At 51.7% G+C, this 22500-nt stretch overlaps 1 protein-coding gene across 1 annotated transcript in view; it reads left to right on the top strand.

Annotated features, from left to right (window-relative positions):
* The window catches only part of IRSp53 (Insulin receptor substrate 53 kDa), a 188073-nt gene that overhangs the window by 69916 nt on the left and 95657 nt on the right, over positions 1 to 22500 (top strand). The window contains exon 2 of the mRNA XM_070096465.1: positions 1 to 44. This exon is cut by the window's left edge and continues 32 nt beyond it. The gene's annotated coding sequence lies outside the window, so the exon portion shown is untranslated. The remainder of the gene's footprint in view (positions 45 to 22500) is intronic.

Raw genomic sequence — 22500 nt, 5'->3', positions numbered from 1 at the left:
AACCCTCATCACGGCTGGAAAGGCGTACCTCAAGGCTCTCCATGGTAAGCTGAACCCTTCCCTGTTTACCCTTTTTCTGACGATACCCAAGTGTTGGAACCCTTCCCTGGCTATCTTTTTATACGATACCCAAGATATCTGGTTATCATCTTTCCTGCTCTGAACGGACTGTGGATTTGAGGTAGTGTGGCTGATATTTTCCATACTTACACCTGGTTTGTCAGGTGTGTGAGTATGGAGTGAGAGCTTCCCCAAGTGTGTCAGGTATGTGTGGGTGGAGTGAGAGAGCTTCTAGTGTGTCAGGTGTGTGTGTGTGTGTGTGTGTGTGTGTGTGTGTGTGTGTGTGAAGTGAGAGAGCTTCTCCTAGTGTGTCAGGTGTGTGTGTGTGTTTGGAGTGAGAGAGCTACTCCCCGTGTGTTTCAAAATGTTGTTTCAACACAGTGTTGCAGCACGGTAAGCCAGTGTGGTCACTGTATCCATGGCCTACCATGGTGTCATGGGCAGCCCCACTTTCACCATAGTGCCGGCACTGCTGAATGACTCATCTCATGGCAGTATTCAGAGACAGGTAATTTCCTTGACGAACTACCAATGGTAATTTCATCAGAGGCTTCCGCAACATTGCGCGTTGCTAGTGCCAACTGACAGGTAAGGTGAAGTGACTGGCACTCTGCAGGTGAGTGAGGTGAAGTGACTGGCACTCTGCAGGTGAGTGAGGTGAAGTGACTGGCACTCTGCAGGTGAGTGAGGTGAATGTAGTGGCACTGTAACTGCAGGTGAGTATACCTGGAGGGTATTCCAGGGGTCAAAGCCCCTGCGGACCAGTCCTTGACTAGGCCTCCCGGGGGTTCAGGGCCTGATCAATCAGGCTGTTACTGCTACCCGCATGTGTGAAGGAAGTGAAGAACAGAGCTTTCTTCAGACAAGTACTGTGTCTTAAGGAAGACCCAACGAGTGAATTATTTCAACTGTGGCCCCTTGTAATATCTTAAACTTTAAAAGCTAAAACAGCTGTGTAACTCAGCTATGTACAAAACAGTTAAAATAACAGGATATACAAGGAATAAGGTAAACAGAGTTACTTACATTAACATTAAGGAGAGGATCAGCTTACAATAATAGGTAGAAGATTGTATTTGGCCCTTGTCTCTGTTAACACCTAAAAGGGTAAGAAGAAAAAAAGGGGCGTAGGAGGAAGACGAGGATCCCGTCTCTCTGCTAAAACCTGAAAGAAAAAGGAGGAAAAGGGAGAAAATGAGGCTGCAGAGAAAGGAGTGTTGCAGTGGGTCCTCTGGTCCACTACCAGCCCACCTTGTCTTCAAGCGCCCACCTTTTTCACGGTTTATGATGCTTGTTATTTTCCCCCCTCCCCTGCACGTGGGGAAGTGGGGGGGGGGTGAGGGGGAAGTGGAGGGGTGAGGGGGAACCGAGAGCTGTGTCCTCCCCTCCTTCCCCTCTCCCACTACCAAAAAAAAAAAAAAATTGGGTTACGAAGAGTGTTTTTCTTGTGTGTTTGTGTCTTGTTTACCACTACCACCACTACCACTACCACCACCACTACTACCACCACTACTACCACCACTACCACCACCACTACTACCACCACTACTACCACCACTACCACCACCACTACTACCACCACTACTACCACCACTACTACCACCACTACCACCACCACTACTACCACCACTACTACCACCACTACCACCACCACTACCACCACTACCACTACCACCACCACCACCACTACCATCACTACCACCACCACCACTACCACCACCAGTACCACCACTTCCACCACCACCACCACCACCACCACCACTTCCACCACCACCACTACCACCACCACTACCACCACCACCACTACCACCACCTAGCATCACCACCACTACCACCACCTAGCATCACCACCACTACCACCACCTAGCATCACCACCACTACCACCACCACTACCACCACCACTACCACCACCACCACCACCACCTAGCATCACCACCACTACCACCACCTAGCATCACCACCACTACCACCACCTAGCATCACCACTACCACCACCACTACCACCACCTAGCATCACCACCACTACCATCACCACTACCACCACCTAGCATCACCACCACTACCACCACCTAGCATTACCACCACTACCACCACCACTACCACCACCTAGCATCACCACTACTACCACCACCTAGCATCACCACCACTACCACCACCTAGCATCACCACCACTACCACCACGTAGCATCACCACCACTACCACCACGTAGCATCACCACCACTTCCACCACCTAGCATCACCACCACTACCACCACCTAGCACATCACGACCACTACCACCACGTAGCATCACCACCACTACCACCACCTAGGATCAGCACCACTACCACCACCTAGCATCACCACCACTACCACCACCACCACGTAGCATCACCACCACTACCACCACCTAGCATCACCACCACTACCACCACGTAGCATCACCACCACTGCCACCACATAGCATCACCACCACCACCTAGCATCACCACCACTACCACCACCTAGATCACCACCACTACCACCACCTAGCATCACCACCACTACCACCACGTAGCATCACCACCACTACCACCACCTAGCATCACCACCACTACCACCACCTAGCATCACCACCACTACCGCCACCTAGCATCACCACCACTACCACCACCTAGCATCACCACCACTACCACCACCTAGCATCACCACCACTACCACCACCTAGCATCACCACCACTGCCACCACCTAGGATCACCACCACTACCACCACCTAGCATCACCACCACTACCACCACATAGCATCATCACCACTACCATCACTAACCATTACCACCACCAATCTTCACCACCACCACCACCACCACCACCACCTAGTATCACCACCACTCGCACCAGCTACCATTACCACCACTACTACTAGCACCACCAACCATCACTACCGCTACCACCACTTATTACCATTACCACCAACCTTCACCACCAACCTTCACCACCATCCATCACCACCAACCACCACCACCAACCTTCACCACCATCACCACCAACCACCACCACCAACCTTCACCACCAACCACCACCACCAACCTTCACCACCATCACCACCAACCACCACCACCAACCTTCACCACCAACCACCACCACCAACCACCACCACCAACCACCACCACCAACCATCACCACCATCACCAACAACCACCACCACCAACCTTCACCACCAACCACCACCACCAACCACCACCACCAACCTTCACCACCATCACCACCAACCACCACCACCAACCTTCACCACCAACCACCACCACCAACCACCACCACCAACCATCACCACCATCACCAACAACCACCACCACCAACCACCACCACCAACCACCACCACCAACCTTCACCACCAACCACCACCACCAACCATCACCACCATCACCAACAACCACCACCACCAACCACCACCACCAACCACCACCACCAACCACCACCACCAACCTTCACCACCACCACCACCAACCACCACCACCAACCACCACCACCAACCATCACCACCATCACCAACAACCACCACCACCAACCTTCACCACCAACCACCACCACCAACCACCACCACCAACCACCACCACCAACCTTCACCACCATCACCACCAACCACCACCACCAACCTTCACCACCAACCACCACCACCAACCACCCCCACCCACCAGCACCACCATCACCACCAACCACCACCACCAACCTTCACCACCATCACCACCAACCACCACCACCAACCTTCACCACCAACCACCACCACCAACCACCACCACCAACCATCACCACCATCACCAACAACCACCACCACCAACCACCACCACCACCAACCACCACCACCAACCACCACCACCAACCTTCACCACCATCACCACCAACCACCACCACCAACCACCACCACCAACCATCACCACCATCACCAACAACCACCACCACCAACCTTCACCACCATCACCACCAACCACCACCACCAACCATCACCACCATCACCAACAACCACCACCACCAACCTTCACCACCAACCACCACCACCAACCACCACCACCAACCACCACCACCAACCATCACCACCATCACCACCAACCACCACCACCAACCTTCACCACCAACCACCACCACCAACCACCACCACCAACCACCACCACCAACCACCACCACCAACCACCACCACCAACCATCACCACCATCACCACCAACCACCACCACCAACCTTCACCACCAACCATCACCACCACCACCAACAACCACCACCACCAACCACCACAACCAACCATCACCACCATCACCAACAACCACCACAACCAACCATCACCACCATCACCACCAACCACCACCACCAACCTTCACCACCATCCATCACCACCAACCACCACCACCAACCTTCACCACCATCACCACCAACCACCACCACCAACCACCACCACCAACCTTCACCACCATCACCACCAACCATCACCACCAACCACCACCACCAACCTTCACCACCAACCATCACCACCATCACCACCAACCACCACCACCAACCATCACCACCATCACCAACAACCACCACCACCAACCATCACCACCATCACCAACAACCACCACCACCAACCATCACCACCATCACCAACAACCACCACCACCAACCATCACCACCATCACCAACAACCACCACCACCAACCATCACCACCATCACCAACAACCACCACCACCAACCATCACCACCATCACCAACAACCACCACCACCACCATCACCACCATCACCAACAACCACCACCACCACCATCACCACCATCACCAACAACCACCACCACCACCATCACCACCACCACCAACAACCACCACCACCATCATCACTACCACCAACAACCACCACCACCATCATCACTACCACCAACAACCACCACCACCATCATCACTACCACCAACAACCACCACCACCAACCACCACAACCAACCATCACCACCATCACCACCAACCATCACCACCACCACCAACCATCACCACCACCACCATCACCACCACCACCAACAACCACCACCACCAACCACCACAACCAACCATCACCACCATCACCACCAACCATCACCACCACCACCAACCATCACCATCACCACCATCACCAACAACTACCACCACCACCATCACCACCACCACCACCAACCACCACCACCAACCACCACCACCACCATCACCACCACCACCACCAACCACCACCACCAACCACCACAACCAACCATCACCACCATCACCACCAACCATCACCACCACCATCACCACCACCACCACCAACCACCACCACCAACCACCACCACCACCATCACCACCATCACCAACAACCACCACTACCGCAAGATGACTAAACAAAGGCAAGAGAGTCAAAGGGAACATAAAAAGAGAACAACAACTGGAAAACTCAACCTGGAGATCTCCCTTAGGGAGGCTGGAGGCGCCCTTGGAGGGTGTTTGTGCAAGGGAGGAAACAGAGGCAGGGGGAAGAAGGAAGGTGGCAGGAGAAATAAGAAGGAAAAGGCGTGTTTAGCTTTCATTTACAACTACCATATATATATATATATATATATATATGTATGTATGTATATATATACTGACCTAAAGTCAGTACCTGACCAACCGGGCTGTGGTTCGTACGTCAGCTTGCGTGCGGCCGGCAGTAACAGCCTGGTTGATCAGACCCTGATCTACCATGAGGCCTGGTCTCAGACCAGGCCGCGGGGGCGTTGACCCCCGAAACCCTCTCTAGGTAAACTCCAGGTATACACTAAGTGCTTCTCAAATATCTTACATATAATCTGACATATTCATCACAGCCTGGTTCATCTGGCTCCTGACGGAGGGTAAAAGCCAGATTCCTATTGAAGATTTCTAAACTTGTTCCAGCAATATTTCAGATAATATCTGCTGGTAACGGGCTGAAGAATCTCGCACCACGAATGTTGAGGTGGTAGTTGGGGTCACGGCAGCGGGTTGTTACGGTCAAGGTAGGTATAAAGTCACGGTAGGAGGCTCTGTGTGTGTGTGTGTGTGTGTGTGTGTGTGTGTGTGTGTGTGTGTGTACTCACCTAGTTGAGGTTGCGGGGGTCGAGTCTGAGCTCCTGGCCTCGCCTCTTCACTGATCGCTGTGTGTGTGTGTGTGTGTGTGTGTGTGTGTGTGTGTGTGTGTGTGTGTGTGTGTGTGTGTGTGTGTGTGTATGTGTGTGTGTGTGTGTGTGTGTGTGTGTGTGTGTGTGTGTGTGTGTGTACTCACCTAGTTGAGGTTGCGGGGGTCGAGTCTGAGCTCCTGGCCTCGCCTCTTCACTGATCGCTGTGTGTGTGTGTGTGTGTGTGTGTGTGTGTGTGTGTGTGTGTGTGTGTGTGTGTGTGTGTGTGTGTGTGTGTGTGTGTGTGTGTGTGTGTGTGCATCCATAACTAGTAGCCGACCTGTAACATACAGGCTTAATAACCCCTCGTCTAGTCAATAGACTTCAAACTCAATCCAGACATTCAGTGTCTTTCATCCATTAGACATTACTAACAAGGACGTAGCAAGATTACCTACAAGGACGTAGCAAGATTACCTACAAGGACATAGCAAGATTACCTACAAGGACGTAGCAAGATTACCTACAAGGACGTAGCAAGATTACCTACAAGGACGTAGCAAGATTACCTACAAGGACGTAGCAAGATTACCTACAAGGACGTAGCAAGATTACCTACAAGGACGTAGCAAGATTACCTACAAGGACGTAGCAAGATTACCTACAAGGACGTAGCAAGATTACCTACAAGGACGTAGCAAGACTACGTACAAAGACATAAGAAAAACAAAGAGATACAATAAGGAGAGTGGACAAAAACCCTCCAGGAAAGTCGTTGGTAAAGTCTTGTGGAAATATATTTGACCTGAGGAAGGAAGGTACTGAAGGCAGCGGTGAGGAGGAGCAGGAGGAGAGGAAGACAGGAGATGGAGGAAGACTGCACGATGGAGAAACAAGACAGAATGTTGGAGGGAAGGATGGAGGATGGAGGGAAGGCTTAGCCTTGATAAAAAAAAAAAAAAACGTAATATATCGATACTGCTACAAATCCCCTTTCTCGAATCAACCCACTCCCGTCCTCATTCCCATGACCCTCCCTACGATTTTAGCGCTTCCTCGTAATAAGCAAAATCATTTCTAGTTCCTCATTTTGCAGTTTCCAAAAATATAATAATAATAATAATAATAATAATAATAATAAATATTATTATTATTATTATTATTATTATAACAATCACAATTCGACTTTAAGTTGAATAAATTGCAAGAAGTTGATTACAATCCCTGTCACTACTAGGAAAAACAGACGTGATCTATCAAACTGTTTTGTGAAGCAAGATGAGATTTCTCTCTCTCGTTTTCAGTGTGATTTAAGGTGCTGGGAAATCTACTGGAGATTAAGCTGGCTAATGCCTTCATTAATCCCGTGTTTTATACGGATTATACGGGATTATAATCATGTTTAATCCGTATAACACACGGATTATAATCCTGTGTAATCCTTATAACACACGGATTATAATCCTGTGTAATCCTTATAACACACGGATTATAATCCTGTGTAATCCATATAACACACGGATTATAATCCTGTGTAATCCGTATAACACACGGATTATAATCCTGTGTAATCCATATAACACACGGATTATAATCCTGTGTAATCCATATAACACACGGATTATAATCCTGTGTAATCCGTATAACACACGGATTATAATCCTGTGTAATCCGTATAACACGGATTATAATCCTGTGTAATCCGTATAACGCACGGGTTATAATCCTGTGTAATCCGTATAACGCACGGGTTATAATCCTGTGTAATCCGTATAACGCACGGATTATAATCCTGTGTAATCCGTAAAACACAGATTATAATCCTGTGTAATCCGTATAACACACGGATGATAATCCTGTGTAATCCGTATAACACACGGATTATAATCCTGTGTAATCCGTATAACACACGGATGATAATCCTGTGTAATCCGTATAACACACGGATTATAATCCTGTGTAATCCGTATAACACACGGATGATAATCCTGTGTAATCCGTATAACACACGGATTATAATCCTGTGTAATCCGTATAACACACGGATGATAATCCTGTGTAATCCGTATAACACACGGATTATAATCCTGTGTAATCCGTATAACACACGGATGATAATCCTGTGTAATCCGTATAACACACGGATTATAATCCTGTGTAATCCTTATAACACACGGATTATAATCCTGTGTAATCCGTATAACACACGGATTATAATCCTGTGTAATCCGTATAACGACCTCTTGACCCTTCGCAATATATCTGGTGCATGAGCGGGAATCTTGTTTACGTGTAGTTAAGGGCTGTGGCATCTCACAGGGTGAACGTTAGTGGGTGTGGGCGTCCTGGTGTGGGCGTGCTGGCGTGGGCATCCTGGTGTGGGCGTGCTGGTTTGCCAGTGGTCAATGGCATGGCCGTGAGGGTGAGTGTAGAAGGATGGATTCCTAGACGCCCATATAACGTTGATCTGAACGAAGGATACGACTCTGGGTATAAGGGCTACATATGTACAGGAGTAGGGTATACGGACTACACATGTACAGGCATTCCCGTGAAGTACATTGCCAGACGACCCCTTACAGCACAACAACATACAGTCCACTAACTCATCTCTGTTCTCCTGATCAGTGTGTTTCAAGCTCTTTCAACAGATTTATGTGAGTATGTAAATTTATGCTAAGTCTCTTAATGACAACTGACATCTCCAGTTACTCTCCGCCTCTCCATTTTCTTCTCCGTTAGCCTAAAAGTAGATGGTATGAGGTTCAGTAATACCGAACCTAGGGTTCACTTCTAACAACACGCAATATTACACACTGCCAGGTCTCTGTGATTTTGGTGTGTCCAGTTTGTTTGGTAGCTTCCTGCTTTCACTGTATGTGGTGCTGCTGTCCAGCCACCATTGTTACTGTCCAGCCACCATTGTTACTGTCCAGCCACCATTGTTACTGTCCAGCTACCATTGTTACTGTCCAGCCACCATTGTTACTGTCCAGCCACCATTGTTACTGTCCAGCCACCATTCTTACTGTCCAGCCACCATTCTTACTGTCCAGCCACCATTGTTACTGCCCAGCCACCATTGTTACTGTCCAGCCACCATTGTTACTGTCCAGCCACCATTGTTACTGTCCAGCCACCATTCTTGCTGTCCAGCCACCATTGTTACTGTCCAGCCACCATTGTTGCTGTCCAGCCACCATTGTTACTGTCCAACCACCATTGTTACTGTCCAGCAACCATTCTTGCTGTCCAGCCACCATTGTTACTGTCCAGCCATCATTGTTGCTGTCCAGCCACCATTGTTACTGCCCAGCCACCATTGTTACTGTCCAGCCACCATTGTTGTTGTCCAGCCACCATTGTTACTGTCCAGCCACTATTGTTACTGACCAGCCACCACTGTTACTGTCCAGCCACCATTGTTACTGTCCAGCCACCACTGTTACTGTCCAGCCACCATTGTTACTGTCCAACCACCATTGTTACTGTCCAGCCACCATTCTTGCTGTCCAGCCACCATTGTTACTGTCCAGCCACCATTGTTGCTGTCCAGCCACCATTGTTACTGTCCAGCCACCATTGTTACTGTCCAGCCACCACTGTTACTGTCCAGCTACCATTCTTACTGTCCAGCCACCATTCTTACTGTCCAGCCACCATTCTTACTGTCCAGCCACCATTCTTACTGTCCAGCCACCATTGTTGCTGTCCAGCCACCAATGTTACTGTCCAGCCACCAATGTTACTGTCCAGCCACCATTCTTACTGTCCAGCCACCATTCTTACTGTCCAGCCACCATTCTTACTGTCCAGCCACCATTCTTACTGTCCAGCCACCAGTGTTTCTGTCCAGCCACCATTGTTACTGCCCAGCCACCATTGTTGCTGTCCAGCCACCATTGTTACTGCCCAGCCACCATTGTTACTGTCCAGCCACCATTCTTGCTGTCCAGCCACCATTGTTACTGTCCAGCCACCATTGTTGCTGTCCAGCCACCATTGTTGCTGTCCAGCCACCATTGTTACTGTCCAGCCACCACTGTTACTCTCCAGCCACCATTGTTACTGTCCAGCCACCACTGTTACTCTCCAGCCACCATTGTTGCTGTCCAGCCACCATTGTTACTGTCCAGCCACCATTGTTACTGTCCAGCCACCATTGTTGCTGTCCAGCCACCATTGTTACTGTCCAGCCACTATTGTTACTGACCAGCCACCACTGTTACTGTCCAGCCACCATTGTTACTGTCCAGCCACCACTGTTACTGTCCAGCCACCATTGTTACTGTCCAGCCACCATTGTTACTGTCCAGCCACCATTGGTGTTATTGTTGAGGTAGCGTTGGTATATTGGTGTCCAGGCACTGTTGTTGGTATCTAGGCACCGTTGTTGGTGTCCAGGCACCGTTGTTGGTATCCAGGCACCTTTGTTGGTGTCCAGGCACCGTTGTTGGTGTTCAGGCACCGTTGTTGGTGTCCAGGCACCGTTGTTGGTGTCCAGGCACCGTTGTTGGTGTCCAGGCACCGTAGTTGGTGTCCAGGCACCGTTGCTGGTGTCCAGGCACCGTTGCTGGTGTCCAGGCACCGTTGTTGGTGTTCAGGCACCGTTGTTGGTGTCCATGCACCGTTGTTGGTGTCCAGGCACCGTTGCTGGTGTCCAGGCACCGTTGTTGGTGTCCAGGCACCGTTGTTGGTGTCCAGGCACCGTTGCTGGTGTCCAGGCACCGTTGTTGGTGTCCAGGCACCGTTGTTGGCGTCCAGGCACCGTTGCTGGTGTCCAGGCACCGTTGCTGGTGTCCAGGCACCGTTGTTGGTGTCCAGGCACCGTTGTTGGCGTCCAGGCACCTTTGTTGGTGTCCAGGCACCGTTGTTGGTGTCCAGGCACCGTTGTTGGTGTCCAGGCACCGTTGTTGGTGTCCAGGCACCGTTGCTGGTGTCCAGGCACCGTTGTTGGTGTCCAGGCACCGTTGTTGGTGTCCAGGCACCGTTGCTGGTGTCCAGGCACCGTTGCTGGTGTCCAGGCACCGTTGTTGGTGTCCAGGCACCGTTGTTGGCGTCCAGGCACCTTTGTTGGTGTCCAGGCACCGTTGTTGGTGTCCAGGCACCGTTGTTGGTGTCCAGGCACCGTTGCTGGTGTCCAGGCACCGTTGTTGGTGTCCAGGCACCGTTGTTGGTGTCCAGGCACCGTTGTTGGTGTCCAGGCACCGTTGGTGCACATCATTCCCTTGTTTCCATGGCAAATACCTCCATGAACTGCATTTTTTCAATTCCTTACTTACCTCTATATCATTCATTCTTCTCCTTCCTTCTTTGAAGACAGGTTCCTTGAAATAGATGAGGGGTTCTTGATACAAGCAGTTGAACCTTATCCATCCTCTTATTTCAACCCGGTTGCTTCCCAGTCCACTAAATGCTGTATTAAATACAATAATAATAATAATAATAATAATAATAATAATAATAATAATAATGATAATAATAATAATAATAATAATAATAATAATAATAATAATAATAATAATAATAATAATAATGTCTGCAGATGTGTATGAGTGACGGACTGTCTCATCTCCTTCCTCTCCTCTACAAGTTTCTCTCAGCATCCCGGCGTTCTCCTAGCAGACATTCCATCATTTCCTTCCGCTTTTCACCTGGCTGTTCCCACCTACCTGTACTCACCTAATTGTATTCACCTAATTGTACTCACCTAGTTGTACTCACCTAGCTCTACTCCCCTAGTTGTACTCGCCTAGTTGAATTTAAGGTCAAGTTACAGCTTCCAGCCCTGCCTCTCCTCTGTTCAATAGCAGCTTCACCGATGCCTGACCTCTGGTGTCATGTCGTATCTGGTGTTGAAACTGTGTACGGGGTTTGCCTCCTCCCTCGTCCCAGTCTTAACTCGTTCCACTCGCTACCTCAAGATTGGTCAAGATTTCCTAACGACTCTGTGGCTGGTCCGCCTCTTTGCTGTTATGTATTATCCCTGGTTCCTTGTTTCTCCCTGTGCGTGTGTGTGTGTGTGTACTCACCTAGTTGAGGTTGCAGGGGTCGAGTCCAAGCTCCTGGCCCCGCCTCTTCACTGGTCGCTACTAGGTCACTCTCCCTGAACCATGAGCTTTATCATACCTCTGCTTAAAGCTATGTATGGATCCTGCCTCCACTACATCTCTTCCCAAACTATTCCACTTCCTGACTACTCTGTGGCTAAAGAAATACTTCCTAACAGCCCTGTGATTCATCTGTGTCTTCAGCTTCCAACTGTATCCCCTTGTTGCTGTGTCCAGTCTCTGGAACATCCTGTCTTTGTCCACCTTGCCAATTCCTCTCAGTATTTTGTAAGTCGTTATCATGTCCCCCCAATCTCTCCTGTCCTCCAGTGTCGTCAGGTTGATTTCCCTTAACCTCTCCTCGTAGGACATACCTCTTAACTCTGGGACTAGTCTTGTGGCAAACCTTTGCACTTTCTCTAGTTTCTTTACGTACTTGGCTAGGTGTGGGTTCCAAACTGGTGCCACATACTCCAATATGGGCCTAACGTACACGGTGTACAGGGTCCTGAACGACTCCTTATTAAGATGTCGGAATGCTGTTCTGAGGTTTGCCAGGCGCCCATGTGCTGCAGCAGTTATTTGGTTGATGTGCGCTTCAGGAGATGTGCCTGGTGTTATACTCACCCCAAGATCTTTTTCCTTGAGTGAGGTTTGTAGTCTCTGGCCCCCTAGACTGTACTCCGTCTGCGGTCTTCTTTGCCTTTCCCCAATCTTCATGACTTTGCACTTGGTGGGATTGAACTCCAGGAGCCAATTGCTGGACCAGGTCTGCAGCCTGTCCAGATCCCTTCGTAGTTCTGCCTGGTCTTCGATCGAATGAATTCTTCTCATCAACTTCACGTCATCTGCAAACAGTGACACCTCAGAGTTTATTCCTTCCGTCATGTCGTTCACAAATACCAGAAACAGCACTGGTCCTAGGAGTGACCCCTGTGGGACCCCGCTGGTCACAGGTGCCCACTCTGACACCTCGCCACGTACCATTACTCGCTGCTGTCTTCCTGACAAATATTCCCTGATCCATTGTAGCGCCTTCCCTGTTATCCCTGCTTGGTCCTCCAGTTTTTGCACTAATCTCTTGTGTGGTACTGTGTCAAACGCCTACTTGCAGTCCAAGAAAATGCAATCCACCCACCCCTCTCTCTCTCTTGTCTTACTGCTGTCACCTTGTCATATAACTCCAGTAGGTTTATGACACAGGATTTCCCATCCCTGAAACCATGTTGGGTGCTGTTGATGAGATCATTCCTTTCTAGGTGTTCCACTACTCTTCTCCTGACAATCTTCTCCATGACTTTGCATACTATACATGTCAGTGACACTGGTTTGTAGTTTAGAGCTTCATATCTGTCTCCTTTTTTAAAGATTGGGACTACATTTGCTGTCTTCCATGCCTCAGGCAATCTCCCTGTTTCGATAGATGTATTGAATATTGTTGTTAGGGGTACACATAGCGCCTCTGCTCCCTCTCTCAGGACCCATGGAGAGATGTTATCTGGCCCCATTGCCTTTGAGGTATCTAGCTCACTCAGAAGCCTCTTCACTTCTTCCTCGGTTGTGTGTACCGTGTCCAGCACCTGGTGATGTGCCACACCTCTCTGTCCCTCTGGAGCCCCTTCTGTCTCCTCTGTGAACACTTCTTTGAATCTCTTGTTGAGTTCCTCACATACTTCACGGTCATTTCTTGTTGTCTCTCCTCCTTCCTTCCTTAGCCTGATTACCTGGTCCTTGACTGTTGTTTTCCTCCTGATGTGGCTGCATAACAGCTTCGGGTCAGATTTGGCTTTCGCTGCTATGTCGTTTTCATATTGTCGTTGGGCCTCCCTTCTTATCTGTGCATATTCGTTTCTGGCTCTACGACTGCTCTCCTTATTCTCCTGGGTCCTTTGCCTTCTATATTTCTTCCAGTCCCTAGCACACTTGGTTTTTGCCTCCTTGCATCTTTGGGTGAACCATGGGCTCATCCTGGCTTTTTCATTATTCCTGTTACCCTTGGGTACAAACCTCTCTTCAGCCTCCTTGCACATTGTTGCTACATATTCCATCATCTCATTAACTGGCATCCCTGCCAGTTCTCTGTCCCACTGAACCTCGTTCAGGAAGTTCCTCATTCCCGTGTAGTCCCCTTTCTTGTAGTTTGGCTTCATTCGTCCTGGCCTTCCTGCTTCCCCCTCCACTTGTAGCTCTGTGTATTCGAAGCTTAAAACCTCATGATCGCTGGCCCCAAGGGGTCGTTCGTATGTGATGTCCTCAATATCTGCACTACTCAAGGTGAATACTAGGTCCAGTCTTGCTGGTTCATCCTCTCGTCTTTCTCTTGTAGTGTCCCTTACGTGTTGGTACATGAAGTTTTCCAGTACCACCTCCATCATCTTAGCCCTCCATGTATCTTGGCCCCCATGTGGCTCCAAGTTCTCCCAATCGATTTCCTTGTGTGTGTGTGTGTGTGTGTGTGTGTGTGTGTGTGTGTGTGTGTGTGTGTGTGTGTGTGTGTGTGTGTGTGTGTGTGTGTGTGCGTGCGTGCGCGCATGCTCACCTATTTATGGTTACAGGTGTGTACTCACCTCACCTAATTGTGGCTGCAGGGGGTCGGGTCATAGCTCCTGGCCCTGCCTCTACATTGGTCGCTACTAGGTCCACTGTCTCCCTGTTTCATGAGCTTTATCATACCTCTTCTTAAAGCTATGTATGGATCCTGCCTCCATTGTGTGTGGTGTGTGCTCGACAATATTCTTTTGTTTGAGAGTGCCAGATACAAGGGAGGGCTCGCAGCGATGGATTAAAGTTAGACACATTTAGACTTAGAAAGGATATAGGGAAGTACAGGTTTGGCAATAGAGTTGTAGATGAGTGGAACAAACTCCCTAGTAGGTTCATTAAGGCAACTTTGGCCGTTTATAAATATAGGCTGGACGGGTAGTTGTGTGGGTGTGAGACCTGCCTAGCATGGGCGAGTAGGCCTACTGCAGTACTTACCTAATAGTCGTTGCAGGGGTCGAGTCATAGCTCCTGGCCAGTGTTCCCTCACGTGTCATGCCGTATCCGCGTTCTCGCGGTCACCCATCCACTCACTAGCCACGCTGCTTTCACCCGCCCACTGCCTGACCACTGTGAAAGTTGAGTACAAGAAAAAGAAAATTTATTACGCCACTCTCCCTTACACCAGGCACACTTTCCTCCCTGTGACCTGCGTACTCTCCCTGTGACCTGCGTACCCTCCCTGTGACCTGCGTAATCTCCCTGTGACCTGCGTACTCTCCCTGTGACCTGCGTACCCTCCATGTGACCTGCGTACCCTCCCTGTGCACCCTCCCTGTGACCTGCGTACCCTCCCTGTGACCTGCGTACTCTCCCTGTGACCTGCGTACCCTCCCTGTGACCTGCGTACCCTCCCTGTGCACCCTCCCTGTGACCTGCGTACTCTCCCTGTGACCTGCGTACCCTCCCTGTGACCTGCGTACCCTCCCTGTGACCTGCGTACCCTCCCTGTGACCTGCGTACTCTCCCTGTGACCTGCGTACCCTCCGTGTGACCTGCGTACCCTCCCAGTGCACCCTCTCTGTGACTTGCTTACCCTCCCTGTGACCTGCGTACCCTCCCTGTGCACCCTCCCTGTGACCTGCGTACTCTCCCTGTGACCTGCGTACCCTCCCTGTGACCTGCGTACCCTCCCTGTGACCTGCGTAATCTCCCTGTGACCTGCGTAATCTCCCTGTGACCTGCGTACCCTCTCTGACCTGCGTACTCTCCCTGTGACCTGCGTACCCTCCATGTGACCTGCGTACCCTCCCTGTGCACCCTCCCTGTGACCTGCGTACCCTCCCTGTGACCTGCGTACTCTCCCTGTGACCTGCGTACCCTCCCTGTGACCTGCGTACCCTCCCTGTGCACCCTCCCTGTGACCTGCGTACTCTCCCTGTGACCTGCGTACCCTCCCTGTGACCTGCGTACCCTCCCTGTGACCTGCGTACCCTCCCTGTGACCTGCGTACTCTCCCTGTGACCTGCGTACCCTCCGTGTGACCTGCGTACCCTCCCAGTGCACCCTCTCTGTGACTTGCTTACCCTCCCTGTGACCTGCGTACACTCCCTGTGCACCCTCCCTGTGACCTGCGTACTCTCCCTGTGACCTGCGTACCCTCCCTGTGACCTGCGTACCCTCCCTGTGACCTGCGTACCCTCCCTGTGCACCCTCCCTGTGACCTGCGTACTCTCCCTGTGACCTGCGTACCCTCCCTGTGACCTGCGTACCCTCCCTGTGCACCCTCCCTGTGACCTGCGTACCCTCCCTGTGACCTGCGTATTCTCCCTGTGACCTGCGTACCCTCCCTGTGACCTACGTACTCTCCCTGTGACCTGCGAACCCTCCCTGTGACCTGCGTACCCTCCCTGTGACCTGCGTACTCTCCCTGTGACCTGCGTACCCTCCCTGTGACCTGCGTACTATCCCTGTGACCTGCGTACCCTCCCTGTGACCTGCGTAATCTCCCTGTGACCTGCGTACCCTCCCTGTGACCTGCGTACCCTCCCTGTGCACCCTCCCTGTGACCTGCGTACCCTCCCTGTGACCTGCGTACTCTCCTTGTGACCTGCGTACCCTCCCTGTGCACCCTCCCTGTGCACCCTCCCTGTGACCTGCGTACCCTCCCTGTGACCTGCGTACAATCCCTGTGACCTGCGTACCCTCCCTGTGCACCCTCCCTGTGACCTGCGTACTCTCCCTGTGACCTGCGTACCCTCCCTGTGACCTGTGTACCCTCCCTGTGACCTGCGTACCCTCCCTGTGCACCCTCCATGTGACCTGCGTACCCTCCCTGTGACCTGCGTACCCTTCCTGTGCACCATCCCTGTGTACCCTCCCTGTGCACCCTCCTTGCGTACTCTCCCTGTGTACCCTCCCTGTGACCTGCGTACCCTCCCTGTGTACCCTCCCTGTGCACCCTGTGTACCCTCCCTGTGACCTGCATACTTTCCCTGTGCACCCTCCCTGTGTACCCTCCCTGTGCACCCTCCCTGCGTAACCTCCCTGTGACCTGCGTACTCTCCCTGTGCACCCTCCCTGTGCACCCTCCCTGTGCACGCTCCCTGTGTACCCTCCCTGTGACCTGCGTACCCTCCCTGTGCACCCTCCCTGTGCACCCTTCCTGCGTACCCTCCCTGTGCACCCTTCCTGTGTACCCTCCCTGTGCACCCTCCCTGTGTACCCTCCCTGTGACCTGCGTACTCTCCCTGTGCACCCTCCCTGTGACCTGCGTACTCTCCCTGTGCACCCTCCCTGTGCACCCTCCCTGTGCACCCTCCCTGCGTACCCTCCCTGTGCACCCTCCCTGTGTACCCTCCCTGTGACCTGCGTACCCTCCCTGTGCACCCTCTCTGTGCACCCTCCCTGCGTACCTTCCCTGTGCACCCTCCCTGTGTACCCTCCCTGTGTACCCTCCCTGTGCAGCCTCCCTGTGTACCCTCCCTGTGACCTGCGTACTCTCCCTGTGCACCCTCCCTGTGTACCCTCCCTGTGCACCCTCCCTGTGTACCCTCCCTGTGCACCCTCCCTGTGTACTCTCCCTGTGCACCTTCCCTGTTCACCCTCCCTGTGTACCCTCCCTGTGCACCCTCCCTGTGTACCCTCCCTGTGTACCCTCCCTGTGTACCCTCCCTGTGCACCCTCCCTGTGTACCCTCAATGTGCACCCTCCCTGTGTACCCTCCCTGTGCACCCTCCCTGTGCACCCTCGCTGTGCACCCTCCCTGTGTACCCTCTCTGCGTACCCTCCCTGTGCACCCTCCCTGTGTACCCTCCCTGTGTACCCTCCCTATGCACCCTCCCTGTGTACCCTCCCTGTGCACCCTCCCTGTGCACCCTCCCTCTGTACCCTCCCTGTGCACCCTCCCTGTGTACCCTCCCTGTGCACCCTCCCTGTGCACCCTCCCTGTGCACCCTCCCTGCCTATCCTCCCTGTGCACCCTCCCTGCGTACCCTCCCTGCGTACCCTCCCTGTGCACCCTCCCACATTCCCACAAACCCACCAACCCACAGACCCACCAACAAACAAGCCCACCAACCCACAGACCCACCAATCCACAGACCCACCAACCCACAAACCCACAGACCCACCAACCAACAAACTCACCAACCAACAGACCCACCAACCCACCAACCCACAGACCCACCAACCAACAAACTCACCAACCCACAGACCCACCAACCCACAGACCCACCAACCAACCCACCAACCCACAGACCCACCAACCAACCCACCAACCCACAGACCCACCAATCCACAGACCCACCAACCCACAGACCCACCAACCAACAAACTCACCAACCCACAAACCCACAGACCCACCAACCCACAGACCCACCAACCCACAGACCCACTAACCAACAAACCCACCAACCAACAAACCCACCAACCAACAAATCCACCAACCAACAAACCCACCAACCCACAGACCCACCAACCCATAGACCCACCAGCCAACAGACCCACCAACCAACAAACCCACCAACCAACAAACCCACCAGCCCACAAACCCACCAACAAACCCACCAACCCACAAACCCACAGACCCACCAACCCACAGACCCACCAGCCAACAGACCCACCTACCAACAAACCCACCAACCAACGAACCCACCAGCCCACAAACCCACCAACAAACCCACCAACCCACAAACCCACCAACCCACAGATCCACCAACCCACAGACCCACCAACCAACAGACCCACCAACCCACAGACCCACCAACCCACAGATTCACCAACCCACAGACTCACCAACCAACAGACCCACCAACCCACAGATCCACCAACCCACAGACCTACCAACCCACAGACCCACTAACCCACAGACCCACCAGCCAACAAACCCACAACCCACAGACACACCAACCAACAAACCCACCAACCCACAGACCCACCAACCCACAAACTCACAGACCCACCAACCAATAAACCCACCAACCCACAGACCCACCAACCAACAGACCCACCAATCCACAGACCCACAACCCACAGACCCACCAACCCACAGACCCACCAACCAACAGACCCACCAACCCACAGACGCATCAACCCACAGATCCACCAACCCACAGACCCACCAACTAACAAAGCCAACAACCCACAGACCCACCAACCCACAGACCCCCCAGCCCACAGACCCACCAGCCCACAGACCCACCAACCCACAGACCCACAACCCACAGACCCACCAACTCACAGACCCACCAACCCACAGACCCACTAACCAACAGACCCACCAACCCACAGGCCCACCAACCCACAAACCCACAGACGCACCAACCCATAGTGAAGAGCTCTGTTCCACAAGGCACAGTACTCGCCCCCATCTTATTCCTTATCCTCATATCAGACATAAACAGAGGTATACACCACAGCACCGTATCATCCTTTGCGGATGATACTAGGATCTGCATGAGGCTGTCATCTGCTGAGGACGCGGTTAACCTCCAAGAAGATATAAACAAAGTTTTCCAGTGGGCAACGGTAAACAATATGATGTTCAATGAGGACAAATTCCAACTACTCCGTTATGGAAAACTGGAGGAGATAATAACTAGAACAGAGTATACTACTGACTCCGGCCATACAATAGAGCGGAAAAATAATGTAAGGGACCTGGGAGTAGTAATGTCTGAGGATCTCACTTTCAAGGATCACAACAGTGCCACGATCGCACGTGCAAAGAAAATGATAGGATGGATAATGAGAACTTTCAAAACGAGAGATGCCAAGCCCATGATGATCATTTTCAAATCACTTGTTCTCTCTAGGCTGGAATACTGCTGTACATTAACATCTCCATACAAAGCAGGTGAAATCGCAGATCTAGAGAGTGTACAGAGATCCTTTACTGCACGTATAAGTTCTGTCAAGCACCTTAACTACTGGGAACGCTTGGAAGCACTTGACTTGTACTCGTTGGAACGCAGGAGGGAGAGATATATCATAATCTACACTTGGAAAATCTTGGAAGGAATGGTCCCAAATCTGCACACAGAAGTCACTCCCTACGAAAGTAAAAGACTGGGCAGGCGATGCAAAATGCCGCCAATAAAAAGTAGGGGCGCCATTGGTACACTAAGAGAAAACACCATAAGTGTCCGGGGCCCAAAACTGTTCAACAGCCTCCCATCAAGCATTAGGGGAATTGCCAATAAACCCCTGGCTGCCTTCAAGAGAGAGCTGGACAGATACCTAAAGTCAGTGCCGGATCAGCCGGGCTGTGGCTCGTACGTCGGACTGCGTGCGGCCAGCAGTAACAGCCTAGTTGATCAGGCCCTGATCCATCGGGAGGCCTGGTCGTGGACCGGGCCGCGGGGGCGTTGATCCCCGGAATAACCTCCAGGTAACCTCCAGGTAACCCACAGACCCACCAACTAACAAACCCAACAACCCACAGATCCACCAACCCACAGACCCACCAACCCACTGACCCACCAACCCACTGACCCACCAGCCCTCAGACCCACCAACCAACAAACTCACAGACCCACCAACCCACAGACCCACCAACCCACAGACCCACCAACCAACAAACCCACCAGCCAACAAACCCACCAACCCACAGATCCACCAACCCACAGACCCACCAACCAACAGACCCACCAACCAACAAACCCACCAACCCACAGACCCACCAACCCATAGACCCACCAACCCACAGACCCACCAACCCACAGACCCACCAACCACCAAACCCACCAGCCCACAGACCCACCAACCAACAAACCCACAGACCCACCAACCCACAGAACTACCAATCCACAGACCCACCAACCCACAGACCCCCTACCCACAGACCCACCAGCCAACAGACCCACCAACCAACAAACCCACCAACCAACAAACCCACCAACCAACAGACCCACCAACCAACAGACCCACCAACCAACAGACCCAAAAAGCAACAGACCCACCAACCCACAGACCCACCAACCCACAGACCCACCAACCAACAAACCCACCAACCAACAGACCCACCAACCCACAGACCCACCAACCAACAGACCCAAAAAGCAACAGACCCACCAACCCACAGACCCACCAACCAACAAACCCACCAACCAACAGACCCACCAACCCACAGACCCACCAACCAACAGACCCAAAAAGCAACAGACCCACCAACCCACAGACCCACCAACCAACAGACCCAAAAAGCAACAGACCCACCAACCCACAGACCCACCAACCAACAAACCCACCAACCCACAGACCCACCAACCAACAGACCCAAAAAGCAACAGACCCACCAACCCACAGACCCACCAACCAACAAACCCACCAACCCACAGACCCACCAACCCACCCTCATACCCTGCTGTAAGTACCACCCACAAGTATTCCAGTCTTGGCTTTAAGAAATTCGTGAGCCTAGTGATGCTAATTAAGTTTTCTCACAAAAAATATGCATTTTAAAAAGATTTTTCCCTCTTCAGACTCTTGCTTTCCTAAGATCTTTCTTCACATGATATAATCTTTGAGTATTGGCGGTGTTAGTCTGGTTTGTGTACACAGTCTTTGATCCCCAGTTCCAGGGTCATTACGCTGCAGGTCACCTCAACACTACCAGTCAAGGAGACTTTAATATCTAAAATAGAGATTCTCAGTGTATATACTGTGTATATACACTGAGTGTATATATATTTTCAAGGTATGTATCCTTGTGTTGAGGGTATATACGTGGTTTTCAATGTACCTAAGAGGCTACCTCAGCCTTGTATAGAAAGCGTCGAGGAATTCTGTCTCCACAACTTTCCTTTGGTAAGCGTCGGGCAGTGTATTTGTGTATATAGGTCACTGTGTGTGTGTGTGTGTGTGTGTGTGTGTGTGTGTGTGTGTGTGTACTCAACTAATTGTGGTTGTAGGGGTCGAGACTCAGCTCCTGGCCCCGCCTTTTCACTGATTCCTACTAGGTCCTCTCTCTCTTTCACTTCATCCAGAGCTTTGTCATACTTCATCTTAAAGCTATGTATGGTTCCTGCCTCCACTACATCACTTGCTAGGCTGTTCCACTTCCTGACGACTCTGTGACTGAAGAAATACTTCCTAACATCCCTCTGACTCGTCTGAGTCTTCAGTGTGTGTGTGTGTGTGTGTGTGTGTGTGTGTGTGTGTGTGTATGTGTGTGTGTGTGTGTGTGTGTGTGTGTGTGTGTGTGTGTACAACCTCGTGTACACGCCTCTGTTCGCACACATTTTGCCTACCCACTTTTACAAGCAGAGCCATTCGTCAAAAAAGTATATATACTGTCTGCCTGACGGCTTTCCTGTCTGCCTGCCTGTCTGCTTGCCTTTTTTC

The sequence above is a fragment of the Cherax quadricarinatus genome, chromosome 4 (assembly GCF_038502225.1).
Source record: "Cherax quadricarinatus isolate ZL_2023a chromosome 4, ASM3850222v1, whole genome shotgun sequence".
In the NCBI taxonomy this organism is placed as follows: Eukaryota; Metazoa; Arthropoda; class Malacostraca; order Decapoda; family Parastacidae; genus Cherax; species Cherax quadricarinatus.
This window is presented reverse-complemented; position numbering and strand designations above follow the sequence as displayed.